Genomic DNA, 16,240 nt, shown 5'->3' on the forward strand with positions numbered 1-16,240 from the left:
CAGAAAAAGAGGTAAATAAATAGAGAAAAATAGGTAAATAAATTAGAGGAAAAAATAGGTAAATAAACAGAAATATAGGTAAATAAATTAAAGGAAAAAATAGGTAAATAAACAGAGAAAATATTGGTAAATAAATTAGAGAAAAAAAATAGATAAAGAAATAGTGAAAAATAGGTAATGAAGTAGAGAATACAAAGGAGGTAAATAAATACAGAAAATAGGTAAATAAATAGAGAAAAATAGGTAAATAATTTAGAGAAAAAAATAGGCAAATAAATAGAGAAAAATAGGTAATGAAGTAGAGAAAACAAAGTAGGTAAATAAATACAGAAAAAGAGGTAAATAAATAGAAAAAAATAGGCAAATGTATAGAGAAAAATAGGTAATGAAGTAGAGAAAACAAAGTAGGTAATTAAATACAGAAAAAGAGGTAAATAAATAGAGAAAAATAGGTAAATAAATAGAGAAAAATAGGTAATGAAGTAGAGAATACCAAAGGAGGTAAATAAAAACAGAAAATAGGTAAATACATAGAGAAAAATAGGTAAATAATTTAGAGAAAAAAATAGGCAAATAAATAGAGAAAAATAGGTAATGAAGTAGAGAAATAAAGTAGGTAAATAAATACAGAAAAAGAGGTAAATAAATAGAGAAAAATAGGTAAATAAATAGAGAAAAAGTAGGTAAATAAATACAGAAAAAGGAGGTAAATAACTAGAGAAAAAATAAGTAAATAAATAGAGAAAACAAAAGGGGTAAATAAATAGAGAAAAAATAGGTAAATAAATAGAGAAAAAATAGTTAAATTATCTAGAGAAAAGATAGGTGTATAAATATAGATAAATAGCTAAATAAATCAAAGAAAAAAAGGTAAATAAAAAATAGGTAAATAAATTAGAGGAAAAATAGGTAAATAAATTAGAGAAAAAAGTAGGTAAATGACTGGAGAAAAATAGGTAAATAAATAGAGAAGAAAGAGGTAAATAAATAGAGAAAAATAGGTAAATAAATAGAGAAAATGTAGGTAAATAAAATAGAGAAAAAATAGATAAATAAAGAGAGAAAAAATAGGTAAATTATCTAGAGAAAAAATTGGTGTATAAATATAGATAAATAGCAAAATAAATCAAAGAAAAAAAGGTAAATAAAAAATAGGTAAATAAATTAGAGGAAAAAATAGGTAATTAAACAGAAAAATAGGTAAATAAATTAAAGGAAAAAATAGGTAAATAAACAGAGAAAAAATTGGTAAATAAATTAGAGAAAAAAAATAGATAAAGAAATAGTGAAAATAGGTAATGAAGTAGAGAATACAAAGGAGGTAAATAAAAACAGAAAATAGGTAAATACATAGAGAAAAATAGGTAAATAATTTAGAGAGAAAAATAGGCAAATAAATGGAGAAAAATAGGTAATGAAGTAGAGAAAACAAAGTAGGTAAATAAATACAGAAAAAGGAGGTAAATAACTAGAGAAAAAATAGGTAAATAAATAGAGAAAACAAAAGGGGTAAATAAATAGAGAAAAAATAGGTAAATAAATAGAGAAAAAATAGTTAAATTATCTAGAGAAAAAATAGGTGTATAAATATAGATAAATCAAAGAAAAAAAGGTAAATAAAAAATAGGTAAATAAATTAGAGAAAAAAGTAGGTAAATAACTAGAGAAAAAATAGGTAAATAAATAGAGAACAAAGAGGTAAATAAATAGAGAAAATAGGTAAATAAATAGAGAAAAAGTAGGTAAATAAAATAGAGAAAAAATAGGTAAATAAAGAGAGAGAAAATAGGTAAATTATCTAGAGAAAAAAATTGGTGTATAAATATAGATAAATAGCTAAATAAATCAAAGAAAAAAAGGTAAATAAAAAATAGCTAAATAAATTAGAGGAAAAAATAGGTAAATAAACAGAAATATAGGTAAATAAATTAAAGGAAAAAATAGGTAAATAAACAGAGAAAATATTGGTAAATAAAATTAGAGAAAAAAAATAGATAAAGAAATAGTGAAAAATAGGTAATGAAGTAGAGAATACAAAGGAGGTAAATAAATACAGAAAATAGGTAAATAAATAGAGAAAAATAGGTAAATAAATAGAGAAAAATAGGTAATGAAGTAGAGAAAACAAAGTAGGTAAATAAATACAGAAAAAGGAGGTAAATAACTAGAGAAAAAAAAGGTAAATAAATAGAGAAAACAAAACAGGTAAATAAATAGAGAAGAAATAGGTAAATAAATAGAGAAAAATAGTTAAATTATCTAGAGAAAAAATAGGTGTATAAATATAGATAAATAGCTAAATAAATCAAAGAAAAAAAGGTAAATAAAAAATAGCTAAATAAATTAGTGGAAAAAATAGGTAAATAAACAGAAAAATAGGTAAATAAACAGAGAAAAAATTGGTAAATAAATTAGAGAAAAAAAATAGATAAAGAAATAATGAAAAATAGGTAATGAAGTAGAGAATACAAAGGAGGTAAATAAATACAGAAAATAGGTAAATAAATAGAGAAAAATAGGTAAATAATTTAGAGAAAAAAATGGGCAAATAAATAGAGAAAAATAGGTAATGAAGTAGAGAAAACAAAGTAGGTAAATAAATACAGAAAAAGGAGGTAAATAACTAGAGAAAAATAGGTAAATAAATAGAGAAAAATAGGTAATGAAGTAGAGAATACAAAGGAGGTAAATAAAAACAGAAAATAGGTAAATACATAGAGAAAAATAGGTAAATAATTTAGAGAGAAAAATAGGCAAATAAATGGAGAAAAATAGGTAATGAAGTAGAGAAAACAAAGTAGGTAAATAAATACAGAAAAAGGAGGTAAATAACTAGAGAAAAAATAGGTAAATAAATAGAGAAAACAAAAGGGGTAAATAAATAGAGAAAAAATAGGTAAATAAATAGAGAAAAAATAGTTAAATTATCTAGAGAAAAAATAGGTGTATAAATATAGATAAATCAAAGAAAAAAAGGTAAATAAAAAATAGGTAAATAAATTAGAGAAAAAAGTAGGTAAATAACTAGAGAAAAAATAGGTAAATAAATAGAGAACAAAGAGGTAAATAAATAGAGAAAATAGGTAAATAAATAGAGAAAAAGTAGGTAAATAAAATAGAGAAAAAATAGGTAAATAAAGAGAGAGAAAATAGGTAAATTATCTAGAGAAAAAATTGGTGTATAAATATAGATAAATAGCTAAATAAATCAAAGAAAAAAAGGTAAATAAAAAATAGCTAAATAAATCAGAGGAAAAAATAGGTAAATAAACAGAAATATAGGTAAATAAATTAAAGGAAAAAATAGGTAAATAAACAGAGAAAATATTGGTAAATAAATTAGAGGAAAAAAAATAGATAAAGAAATAGTGAAAAATAGGTAATGAAGTAGAGAATACAAAGGAGGTAAATAAATACAGAAAATAGGTAAATAAATAGAGAAAAATAGGTAAATAAATAGAGAAAAATAGGTAATGAAGTAGAGAAAACAAAGTAGGTAAATAAATACAGAAAAAGGAGGTAAATAACTAGAGAAAAAAAAGGTAAATAAATAGAGAAAACAAAACAGGTAAATAAATAGAGAAGAAATAGGTAAATAAATAGAGAAAAATAGTTAAATTATCTAGAGAAAAAATAGGTGTATAAATATAGATAAATAGCTAAATAAATCAAAGAAAAAAAGGTAAATAAAAAATAGCTAAATAAATTAGTGGAAAAAATAGGTAAATAAACAGAAAAATAGGTAAATAAACAGAGAAAAAATTGGTAAATAAATTAGAGAAAAAAAATACATAAAGAAATAATGAAAAATAGGTAATGAAGTAGAGAATACAAAGGAGGTAAATAAATACAGAAAATAGGTAAATAAATAGAGAAAAATAGGTAAATAATTTAGAGAAAAAAATGGGCAAATAAATAGAGAAAAATAGGTAATGAAGTAGAGAAAACAAAGTAGGTAAATAAATACAGAAAAAGAGGTAAATAAATAGAGAAAAATAGGTAAATAAATAGAGAAAAATAGGTAATGAAGTAGAGAATACAAAGGAGGTAAATAAAAACAGAAAATAGGTAAATACATAGAGAAAAATAGGTAAATAATTTAGAGAAAAAAATAGGCAAATAAATAGAGAAAAATAGGTAATGAAGTAGAGAAATAAAGTAGGTAAATAAATACAGAAAAAGGAGGTAAATAACTAGAGAAAAAAATAGGTAAATAAATAGAGAAAACAAAAGGGGTAAATAAATAGAGAAAAAATAGGTAAATAAATAGAGAAAAAATAGTTAAATTATCTAGAGAAAAAATAGGTGTATAAATATAGATAAATAGCTAAATAAATCAGAGAAAAAAATGTAAATAAAAAATAGGTAAATAAATTAGAGGAAAAAATAGGTAAATAAACAGAAAAATAGGTAAATAAATTAGAGAAAAAAGTAGGTAAATAACTAGAGAAAAAATAGGTAAATAAATAGAGAAAAAAGAGGTCAATAAATAGAGAAAAATAGGTAAATAAATAGAGAAAAAGCAGGTAAATAAAATAGAGAAAAAATAGGTAAATACAGAGAGAAAAAATAGGTAAGTTATCTGGAGAAAAAATTGGTGTATAAATATAGATAAATAGCTAAATAAATCAAAGAAAAAATGGTAAATAAAAAATAGGTAAATAAATTAGAGGAAAAAATAGGTAAATAAACAGAAATATAGGTAAATAAATTAAAGGAAAAAATAGGTAAGTAAACAGAGAAAATATTGGTAAATAAATTAGAGAAAAAAAATAGATAAGGAAATAGTGAAAAATAGGTAATGAAGTAGAGTACAAAGGAGGTAAATAAATACAGAAAATAGGTAAATAAATAGAGAAAAATAGGTAAATAATTTAGAGAAAAAAATAGGCAAATAAATAGAGAAAAATAGGTAATGAAGTAGAGAAAACAAAGTAGGTAAATAAATACAGAAAAAGAGGTAAATAAATAGAGAAAAATAGGTAAATAAATAGAGAAAAATAGGTAATGAAGTAGAGAAATAAAGTAGGTAAATAAATACAGAAAAAGGAGGTAAATAACTAGAGAAAAAATAGGTAAATAAATAGAGAAAACAAAAGGGGTAAATAAATAGAGAAAAAATAGGTAAATAAATAGAGAAAAAATAGTTAAATTATCTAGAGAAAAAATAGGTGTATAAATATAGATAAATAGCTAAATAAATCAAAGAAAAAAAGGAAAATAAAAAATAGGTAAATAAATTAGAGGAAAAATAGGTAAATAAATTAGAGAAAAAAGTAGGTAAATGACTAGAGAAAAAATAGGTAAATAAATAGAGAAGAAAGAGGTAAATAAATAGAGAAAAATAGGTAAATAAATAGAGAAAATGTAGGTAAATAAAATAAAGAAAAATAGATAAATAAAGAGAGAAAAATAGGTAAATTATCTAGAGAAAAAATTGGTGTATAAATATAGATAAATAGCAAAATAAATCAAAGAAAAAAAGGTAAACAAAAAATAGGTAAATAAATTAGAGGAAAAAATAGGTAATTAAACAGAAAAATAGGTAAATAAATTAAAGGAAAAAATAGGTAAATAAACAGAGAAAAAATTGGTAAATAAATTAGAGAAAAAAAATAGATAAAGAAATAGTGAAAATAGGTAATGAAGTAGAGAATACAAAGGAGGTAAATAAAAACAGAAAATAGGTAAATACATAGAGAAAAATAGGTAAATAATTTAGAGAAAAAAATAGGCAAATAAATAGAGAAAAATAGGTAATGAAGTAGAGAAAACAAAGTAGGTAAATAAATACAGAAAATGGAGGTAAATAACTAGAGAAAAAATAGGTAAATAAATAGAGAAAACAAAAGGGGTAAATAAATAGAGAAAAAATAGGTAAATAAATAGAGAAAAAATAGTTAAATTATCTAGAGAAAAAATAGGTGTATAAATATAGATAAATCAAAGAAAAAAAGGTAAATAAAAAATAGGTAAATAAATTAGAGGAAAAAATAGGTAAATAAACAGAAAAATAGGTAAATAAATTAGAGAAAAAAGTTGGTAAATAACTAGAGAAAAAATAGGTAAATAAATAGAGAACAAAGAGGTAAATAAAATAGAGAAAAAATAGGTAAATAAAGAGAGAAAAAATAGGTAAATAAATAGAGAAAAAGTAGGTAAATAAAATAGAGAAAAAATAGGTAAATAAAGAGAGAAAAAATAGGTAAATTATCGAGAGAAAAAATTGGTGTATAAATATAGATAAATAGCTAAATAAATCAAAGAAAAAAAGGTAAATAAAAAATAGCTAAATAAATTAGAGGAAAAAATAGGTAAATAAACAGAAATATAGGTAAATAAATTAAAGGAAAAAATAGGTAAATAAACAGAGAAAATATTGGTAAATAAATTAGAGAAAAAAAATAGATAAAGAAATAGTGAAAAATAGGTAATGAAGTAGAGAATACAAAGGAGGTAAATAAATAGAGAAAAATAGGTAAATAAATAGAGAAAACAAAACAGGTAAATAAATAGAGAAGAAATAGGTAAATAAATAGAGAAAAATAGTTAAATTATCTAGAGAAAAAATAGGTGTATAAATATAGATAAATAGCTAAATAAATCAAGGAAAAAAAGGTAAATAAAAAATAGCTAAATAAATTAGTGGAAAAAATAGGTAAATAAACAGAAAAATAGGTAAATAAACAGAGAAAAAATTGGTAAATAAATTAGAGAAAAAAAATAGATAAAGAAATAATGAAAAATAGGTAATGAAGTAGAGAATACAAAGGAGGTAAATAAATACAGAAAATAGGTAAATAAATAGAGAAAAATAGGTAAATAATTTAGAGAAAAAAATGGGCAAATAAATAGAGAAAAATAGGTAATGAAGTAGAGAAAACAAAGTAGGTAAATAAATACAGAAAAAGAGGTAAATAAATAGAGAAAAATATGTAAATAAATAGAGAAAAATAGGTAATGAAGTAGAGAAAACAAAGTAGGTAAATAAATACAGAAAAAGGAGGAAAATAACTACAGAAAAAAAGGTAAATAAATAGAGAAAACAAAAGAGGTAAATAAATAGAGAAGAAATAGGTAAATAAATAGAGAAAAAATAGTTAAATTATCTAGAGAAAAATAGGTGTATAAATATAGATAAATAGCTAAATAAATCAAAGAAAAAAAGGTAAATAAAAAATAGGTAAATAAATTAGAGGAAAAAATAGGTTAATAAACAGAAAAATAGGTAAATAAATTAGAGCAAAAAGTAGGTAAATAACTAGAGAAAAATAGGTAAATAAATAGAGAAAAAAGAGGTAAATAAATAGAGAAAAATAGGTAAATAAATAGAGAAAAAGTAGGTAAATAAAATAGAGAAAAATAGGTAAATAAATAGAGAAAAATAGGTAAATAATTTAGAGAAAAAATAGGCAAATGAATAGAGAAAAATAGGTAATGAAGTAGAGAAAACAAAGTAGGTAATTAAATACAGAAAAAGAGGTAAATAAATAGAGAAAAATAGGTAAAAAAATAGAGAAAAATAGGTAATGAAGTAGAGAATACAAAGGAGGTAAATAAAAACAGAAAATAGGTAAATACATAGAGAAAAATAGGTAAATAATTTAGAGAAAAAAATAGGCAAATAAATAGAGAAAACAAAAGGGGTAAATAAATAGAGAAAAAATAGGTAAATAAATAGAGAAAAAATAGTTAAATTATCTAGAGAAAAAATAGGTGTATAAATATAGATAAATAGCTAAATAAATCAAAGAAAAAAAGGAAAATAAAAAATAGGTAAATAAATTAGAGGAAAAATAGGTAAATAAATTAGAGAAAAAAGTAGGTAAATGACTAGAGAAAAAATAGGTAAATAAATAGAGAAGAAAGAGGTAAATAAATAGAGAAAAATAGGTAAATAAATAGAGAAAATGTAGGTAAATAAAATAAAGAAAAAATAGATAAATAAAGAGAGAAAAAATAGGTAAATTATCTAGAGAAAAAATTGGTGTATAAATATAGATAAATAGCAAAATAAATCAAAGAAAAAAAGGTAAATAAAAAATAGGTAAATAAATTAGAGGAAAAAATAGGTAATTAAACAGAAAAATAGGTAAATAAATTAAAGGAAAAAATAGGTAAATAAACAGAAAAAAATTGGTAAATAAATTAGAGAAAAAAATGGATAAAAAATAGTGAAAAATAGGTAATGAAGTAGAGAATACAAAGGAGGTAAATAAATACAGAAAATAGGTAAATAAATAGAGAAAAATAGGTAAATAATTTAGAGAAAAAAATAGGCAAATAAATAGAGAAAAATAGGTAATGAAGTAGAGAAAACAAAGTAGGTAAATAAATACAGAAAAAGAGGTAAATAAATAGAGAAAAAATAGGTAAATAAATAGAGAAAACAAAAGGGGTAAATAAATAGAGAAAAAATAGGTAAATAAATAGAGAAAAAATAGTTAAATTATCTAGAGAAAAAATAGGTGTATAAATATAGATAAATCAAAGAATAAAAGGTAAATAAAAAATAGGTAAATAAATTAGAGGAAAAAATAGGTAAATAAACAGAAAAATAGGTAAATAAATTAGAGAAAAAAGTTGGTAAATAACTAGAGAAAAAATAGGTAAATAAATAGAGAACAAAGAGGTAAATAAAATAGAGAAAAAATAGGTAAATAAAGAGAGAAAAAATTGGTAAATAAATAGAGAAAAAGTAGGTAAATAAAATAGAGAAAAAATAGGTAAATAAAGAGAGAAAAAATAGGTAAATTATCGAGAGAAAAAATTGGTGTATAAATATAGATAAATAGCTAAATAAATCAAAGAAAAAAAGGTAAATAAAAAATAGCTAAATAAATTAGAGGAAAAAATAGGTAAATAAACAGAAATATAGGTAAATAAATTAAAGGAAAAAATAGGTAAATAAACAGAGAAAATATTGGTAAATAAATTAGAGAAAAAAAATAGATAAAGAAATAGTGAAAAATAGGTAATGAAGTAGAGAATACAAAGGAGGTAAATAAATACAGAAAATAGGTAAATAAATAGAGAAAAATAGGTAAATAAATAGAGAAAACAAAACAGGTAAATAAATAGAGAAGAAATAGGTAAATAAATAGAGAAAAATAGTTAAATTATCTAGAGAAAAAATAGGTGTATAAATATAGATAAATAGCTAAATAAATCAAGCAAAAAAAGGTAAATAAAAAATAGCTAAATAAATTAGTGGAAAAAATAGGTAAATAAACAGAAAAATAGGTAAATAAACAGAGAAAAAATTGGTAAATAAATTAGAGAAAAAAAATAGATAAAGAAATAATGAAAAATAGGTAATGAAGTAGAGAATACAAAGGAGGTAAATAAATACAGAAAATAGGTAAATAAATAGAGAAAAATAGGTAAATAATTTAGAGAAAAAAATGGGCAAATAAATAGAGAAAAATAGGTAATGAAGTAGAGAAAACAAAGTAGGTAAATAAATACAGAAAAAGAGGTAAATAAATAGAGAAAAATAGGTAAATAAATAGAGAAAAATAGGTAATGAAGTAGAGAATACAAAGGAGGTAAATAAAAACAGAAAATAGGTAAATACATAGAGAAAAATAGGTAAATAATTTAGAGAAAAAAATAGGCAAATAAATAGAGAAAAATAGGTAATGAAGTAGAGAAATAAAGTAGGTAAATAAATACAGAAAAAGGAGGTAAATAACTAGAGAAAAAATAGGTAAATAAATAGAGAAAACAAAAGGGGTAAATAAATAGAGAAAAAATAGGTAAATAAATAGAGAAAAAATAGTTAAATTATCTAGAGAAAAAATAGGTGTATAAATATAGATAAATAGCTAAATAAATCAGAGAAAAAAAGGTAAATAAAAAATAGGTAAATAAATTAGAGGAAAAAATAGGTAAATAAACAGAAAAATAGGTAAATAAATTAGAGAAAAAAGTAGGTAAATAACTAGAGAAAAAATAGGTAAATAAATAGAGATAAAAGAGGTAAATAAATAGAGAAAAATAGGTAAATAAATAGAGAAAAAGCAGGTAAATAAAATAGAGAAAAAATAGGTAAATAAAGAGAGAAAAATAGGTAAGTTATCTGGAGAAAAAATTGGTGTATAAATATAGATAAATAGCTAAATAAATCAAAGAAAAAAAGGTAAATAAAAAATAGGTAAATAAATTAGAGGAAAAAATAGGTAAATAAACAGAAATATAGGTAAATAAATTAAAGGAAAAAATAGGTAAGTAAACAGAGAAAATATTGGTAAATAAATTAGAGAAAAAAAATAGATAAGGAAATAGTGAAAAATAGGTAATGAAGTAGAGTACAAAGGAGGTAAATAAATACAGAAAATAGGTAAATAAATAGAGAAAAATAGGTAAATAATTTAGAGAAAAAAATAGGCAAATAAATAGAGAAAAATAGGTAATGAAGTAGAGAAAACAAAGTAGGTAAATAAATACAGAAAAAGAGGTAAATAAATAGAGAAAAATAGGTAAATAAATAGAGAAAAATAGGTAATGAAGTAGAGAAAACAAAGTAGGTAAATAAATACAGAAAAAGGAGGAAAATAACTACAGAAAAAAAGGTAAATAAATAGAGAAAACAAAAGAGGTAAATAAATAGAGAAGAAATAGGTAAATAAATAGAGAAAAAATAGTTAAATTATCTAGAGAAAAAATAGGTGTATAAATATAGATAAATAGCTAAATAAATCAAAGAAAAAAAGGTAAATAAAAAATAGGTAAATAAATTAGAGGAAAAAATAGGTTAATAAACAGAAAAATAGGTAAATAAATTAGAGAAAAAAGTAGGTAAATAACTAGAGAAAAATAGGTAAATAAATAGAGAAAAAAGAGGTAAATAAATAGAGAAAAATAGGTAAATAAATAGAGAAAAAGTAGGTAAATAAAATAGAGAAAAATAGGTAAATACATAGAGAAAAATAGGTAAATAATTTAGAGAAAAAAATAGGCAAATAAATAGAGAAAAATAGGTAATGAAGTAGAGAAATAAAGTAGGTAAATAAATACAGAAAAAGTAGGTAAATAAATACAGAAAAAGAGGTAAATAAATAGAGAAAAATAGGTAAATAAATAGAGAAAAATAGGTAATGAAGTAGAGAATACAAAGGAGGTAAATAAAAACAGAAAATAGGTAAATACATAGAGAAAAATAGGTAAATAATTTAGAGAAAAAAATAGGCAAATAAATAGAGAAAAATAGGTAATGAAGTAGGGAAATAAAGTAGGTAAATAAATACAGAAAAAGGAGGTAAATAACTAGAGAAAAAATAGGTAAATAAATAGAGAAAACAAAAGGGGTAAATAAATAGAGAAAAAATAGGTAAATAAATAGAGAAAAAATAGTTAAATAAAGAGAGAAAAAATTGGTAAATTATCTAGAGAAAAAATTGGTGTATAAATATAGATAAATAGCTAAATAAATCAAAGAAAAAGAGGTAAATAAAAAATAGGTAAATAAATTAGAGGAAAAAATAGGTAAATAAACAGAAATATAGGTAAATAAATTAAAGGAAAAAATAGGTAAATAAACAGAGAAAATATTGGTAAATAAATTAGAGAAAAAAAATAGATAAAGAAATAGTGAAAAATAGGTAATGAAGTAGAGAATACAAAGGAGGTAAATAAATACAGAAAATAGGTAAATAAATAGAGAAAAATAGGTAAATAATTTAGAGAAAAAAATAGGCAAATAAATAGAGAAAAATAGGTAATTAAGTAGAGAAAACAAAGTAGGTAAATAAATACAGAAAAAGAGGTAAATAAATAGAGAAAAATAGGTAAATAAATAGAGAAAAATAGGTAATGAAGTAGAGAAAACAAAGTAGGTAAATAAATACAGAAAAAGGAGGAAAATAACTACAGAAAAAAAGGTAAATAAATAGAGAAGAAATAGGTAAATAAATAGAGAAAAAATAGTTAAATTATCTAGAGAAAAAATAGGTGTATAAATATAGATAAATAGCTAAATAAATCGAAGAAAAAAAGGTAAATAAAAAATAGGTAAATAAATTAGAGGACAAAATAGGTAAATAAACAGAAAAATAGGTTAATAAATTAGAGAAAAAGTAGATAAATAACTAGAGAAAAAATAGGTAAATAAATAGAGAAAAAAGAGGTAAATAAATTGAGAAAATAGGTAAATAAATAGAGAAAAAGTAGGTAAATAAAATAGAGAAAAAATAGGTAAATAAAGAGAGAAAAAATAGGTAAATTATCTAGAGAAAAAATTGGTGTATAAATATAGATAAATAGCTAAATAAATCAAAGAAAAAAAGGTAAATAAAAAATAGGTAAATAAATTAGAGGAAAAAATAGGTAAATAAACAGAAATATAGGTAAATAAATTAAAGGAAAAAATAGGTAAATAAACAGAGAAAATATTGGTAAATAAATTAGAGAAAAAAAATAGATAAAGAAATAGTGAAAAATAGGTAATGAAGTAGAGAATACAAAGGAGGTAAATAAATACAGAAAATAGGTAAATAATTTAGAGAAAAAAATAGGCAAATAAATAGAGAAAAATAGGTAATGAAGTAGAGAAAACAAAGTAGGTAAATAAATACAGAAAAAGAGGTAAATAAATAGAAAAAAATAGGCAAATGTATAGAGAAAAATAGGTAATGAAGTAGAGAAAACAAAGTAGGTAATTAAATACAGAAAAAGAGGTAAATAAATAGAGAAAAATAGGTAAATAAATAGAGAAAAATAGGTAATGAAGTAGAGAATACAAAGGAGGTAAATAAAAACAGAAAATAGGTAAATACATAGAGAAAAATAGGTAAATAATTTAGAGAAAAAAATAGGCAAATAAATAGAGAAAAATAGGTAATGAAGTAGAGAAATAAAGTAGGTAAATAAATACAGAAAAAGAGGTAAATAAATAGAGAAAAATAGGTAAATAAATAGAGAAAAAGTAGGTAAATAAATACAGAAAAAGGAGGTAAATAACTAGAGAAAAAATAAGTAAATAAATAGAGAAAACAAAAGGGGTAAATAAATAGAGAAAAAATAGGTAAATAAATAGAGAAAAAATAGTTAAATTATCTAGAGAAAAGATAGGTGTATAAATATAGATAAATAGCTAAATAAATCAAAGAAAAAAAGGTAAATAAAAAATAGGTAAATAAATTAGAGGAAAAATAGGTAAATAAATTAGAGAAAAAAGTAGGTAAATGACTAGAGAAAAAATAGGTAAATAAATAGAGAAGAAAGAGGTAAATAAATAGAGAAAAATAGGTAAATAAATAGAGAAAATGTAGGTAAATAAAATAGAGAAAAAATAGATAAATAAAGAGAGAAAAAATAGGTAAATTATCTAGAGAAAAAATTGGTGTATAAATATAGATAAATAGCAAAATAAATCAAAGAAAAAAAGGTAAATAAAAAATAGGTAAATAAATTAGAGGAAAAAATAGGTAATTAAACAGAAAAATAGGTAAATAAATTAAAGGAAAAAATAGGTAAATAAACAGAGAAAAAATTGGTAAATAAATTAGAGAAAAAAAATAGATAAAGAAATAGTGAAAATAGGTAATGAAGTAGAGAATACAAAGGAGGTAAATAAAAACAGAAAATAGGTAAATACATAGAGAAAAATAGGTAAATAATTTAGAGAGAAAAATAGGCAAATAAATGGAGAAAAATAGGTAATGAAGTAGAGAAAACAAAGTAGGTAAATAAATACAGAAAAAGGAGGTAAATAACTAGAGAAAAAATAGGTAAATAAATAGAGAAAACAAAAGGGGTAAATAAATAGAGAAAAAATAGGTAAATAAATAGAGAAAAAATAGTTAAATTATCTAGAGAAAAAATAGGTGTATAAATATAGATAAATCAAAGAAAAAAAGGTAAATAAAAAATAGGTAAATAAATTAGAGAAAAAAGTAGGTAAATAACTAGAGAAAAAATAGGTAAATAAATAGAGAACAAAGAGGTAAATAAATAGAGAAAATAGGTAAATAAATAGAGAAAAAGTAGGTAAATAAAATAGAGAAAAAATAGGTAAATAAAGAGAGAGAAAATAGGTAAATTATCTAGAGAAAAAATTGGTGTATAAATATAGATAAATAGCTAAATAAATCAAAGAAAAAAAGGTAAATAAAAAATAGCTAAATAAATCAGAGGAAAAAATAGGTAAATAAACAGAAATATAGGTAAATAAATTAAAGGAAAAAATAGGTAAATAAACAGAGAAAATATTGGTAAATAAATTAGAGAAAAAAAATAGATAAAGAAATAGTGAAAAATAGGTAATGAAGTAGAGAATACAAAGGAGGTAAATAAATACAGAAAATAGGTAAATAAATAGAGAAAAATAGGTAAATAAATAGAGAAAAATAGGTAATGAAGTAGAGAAAACAAAGTAGGTAAATAAATACAGAAAAAGGAGGTAAATAACTAGAGAAAAAAAGGTAAATAAATAGAGAAAACAAAACAGGTAAATAAATAGAGAAGAAATAGGTAAATAAATAGAGAAAAATAGTTAAATTATCTAGAGAAAAAATAGGTGTATAAATATAGATAAATAGCTAAATAAATCAAAGAAAAAAAGGTAAATAAAAAATAGCTAAATAAATTAGTGGAAAAAATAGGTAAATAAACAGAAAAATAGGTAAATAAACAGAGAAAAAATTGGTAAATAAATTAGAGAAAAAAATAGATAAAGAAATAATGAAAAATAGGTAATGAAGTAGAGAATACAAAGGAGGTAAATAAATACAGAAAATAGGTAAATAAATAGAGAAAAATAGGTAAATAATTTAGAGAAAAAAATGGGCAAATAAATAGAGAAAAATAGGTAATGAAGTAGAGAAAACAAAGTAGGTAAATAAATACAGAAAAAGAGGTAAATAAATAGAGAAAAATAGGTAAATAAATAGAGAAAAATAGGTAATGAAGTAGAGAATACAAAGGAGGTAAATAAAAACAGAAAATAGGTAAATACATAGAGAAAAATAGGTAAATAATTTAGAGAAAAAAATAGGCAAATAAATAGAGAAAAATAGGTAATGAAGTAGAGAAATAAAGTAGGTAAATAAATACAGAAAAAGGAGGTAAATAACTAGAGAAAAAATAGGTAAATAAATAGAGAAAACAAAAGGGGTAAATAAATAGAGAAAAAATAGGTAAATAAATAGAGAAAAAATAGTTAAATTATCTAGAGAAAAAATAGGTGTATAAATATAGATAAATAGCTAAATAAATCAGAGAAAAAAATGTAAATAAAAAATAGGTAAATAAATTAGAGGAAAAAATAGGTAAATAAACAGAAAAATAGGTAAATAAATTAGAGAAAAAAGTAGGTAAATAACTAGAGAAAAAATAGGTAAATAAATAGAGAAAAAAGAGGTAAATAAATAGAGAAAAATAGGTAAATAAATAGAGAAAAATAGGTAATGAAGTAGAGAAATAAAGTAGGTAAATAAATACAGAAAAAGGAGGTAAATAACTAGAGAAAAAATAGGTAAATAAATAGAGAAAACAAAAGGGGTAAATAAATAGAGAAAAAATAGGTAAATAAATAGAGAAAAAATAGTTAAATTATCTAGAGAAAAAATAGGTGTATAAATATAGATAAATAGCTAAATAAATCAAAGAAAAAAAGGAAAATAAAAAATAGGTAAATAAATTAGAGGAAAAATAGGTAAATAAATTAGAGAAAAAAGTAGGTAAATGACTAGAGAAAAAATAGGTAAATAAATAGAGAAGAAAGAGGTAAATAAATAGAGAAAAATAGGTAAATAAATAGAGAAAATGTAGGTAAATAAAATAAAGAAAAAATAGATAAATAAAGAGAGAAAAAATAGGTAAATTATCTAGAGAAAAAATTGGTGTATAAATATAGATAAATAGCAAAATAAATCAAAGAAAAAAAGGTAAATAAAAAATAGGTAAATAAATTAGAGGAAAAAATAGGTAATTAAACAGAAAAATAGGTAAATAAATTAAAGGAAAAAATAGGTAAATAAACAGAGAAAAAATTGGTAAATAAATTAGAGAAAAAAAATAGATAAAGAAATAGTGAAAATAGGTAATGAAGTAGAGAATACAAAGGAGGTAAATAAAAACAGAAAATAGGTAAATACATAGAGAAAAATAGGTAAATAATTTAGAGAAAAAAATAGGCAAATAAATAGAGAAAAATAGGTAATGAAGTAGAGAAAACAAAGTAGGTAAATAAATACAGAAAATGGAGGTAAATAACTAGAGAAAAAATAGGTAAATAAAT

General features: G+C 21.0%; 1 long non-coding RNA gene across 22 annotated transcripts in view; it reads left to right on the forward strand.

The window, feature by feature from the left end:
* Positions 1-941: 941 nt before the first annotated feature.
* The window catches only part of LOC143378113 (uncharacterized), a 32,815-nt gene continuing 17,516 nt past the window's right edge, over positions 942-16,240 (forward strand). For 13 of the 22 annotated variants that reach the window (XR_013087597.1, XR_013087599.1, XR_013087609.1 and 10 more), the window contains exons 1-3: positions 1,990-8,139; positions 10,482-13,155; positions 15,270-16,230. This is a non-coding gene — a long non-coding RNA (uncharacterized LOC143378113). Of the gene's footprint in view, positions 1,767-1,989; positions 8,140-10,481; positions 13,156-15,269; positions 16,231-16,240 lie in introns of those variants that run through there. The other 9 variants (XR_013087595.1, XR_013087600.1, XR_013087601.1 and 6 more) reach the window with 9 other exon arrangements.

The sequence above is a fragment of the Andrena cerasifolii genome, unplaced genomic scaffold (genome assembly GCF_050908995.1).
Source record: "Andrena cerasifolii isolate SP2316 unplaced genomic scaffold, iyAndCera1_principal scaffold0330, whole genome shotgun sequence".
NCBI classification, from domain to species: domain Eukaryota; kingdom Metazoa; phylum Arthropoda; class Insecta; order Hymenoptera; family Andrenidae; genus Andrena; species Andrena cerasifolii.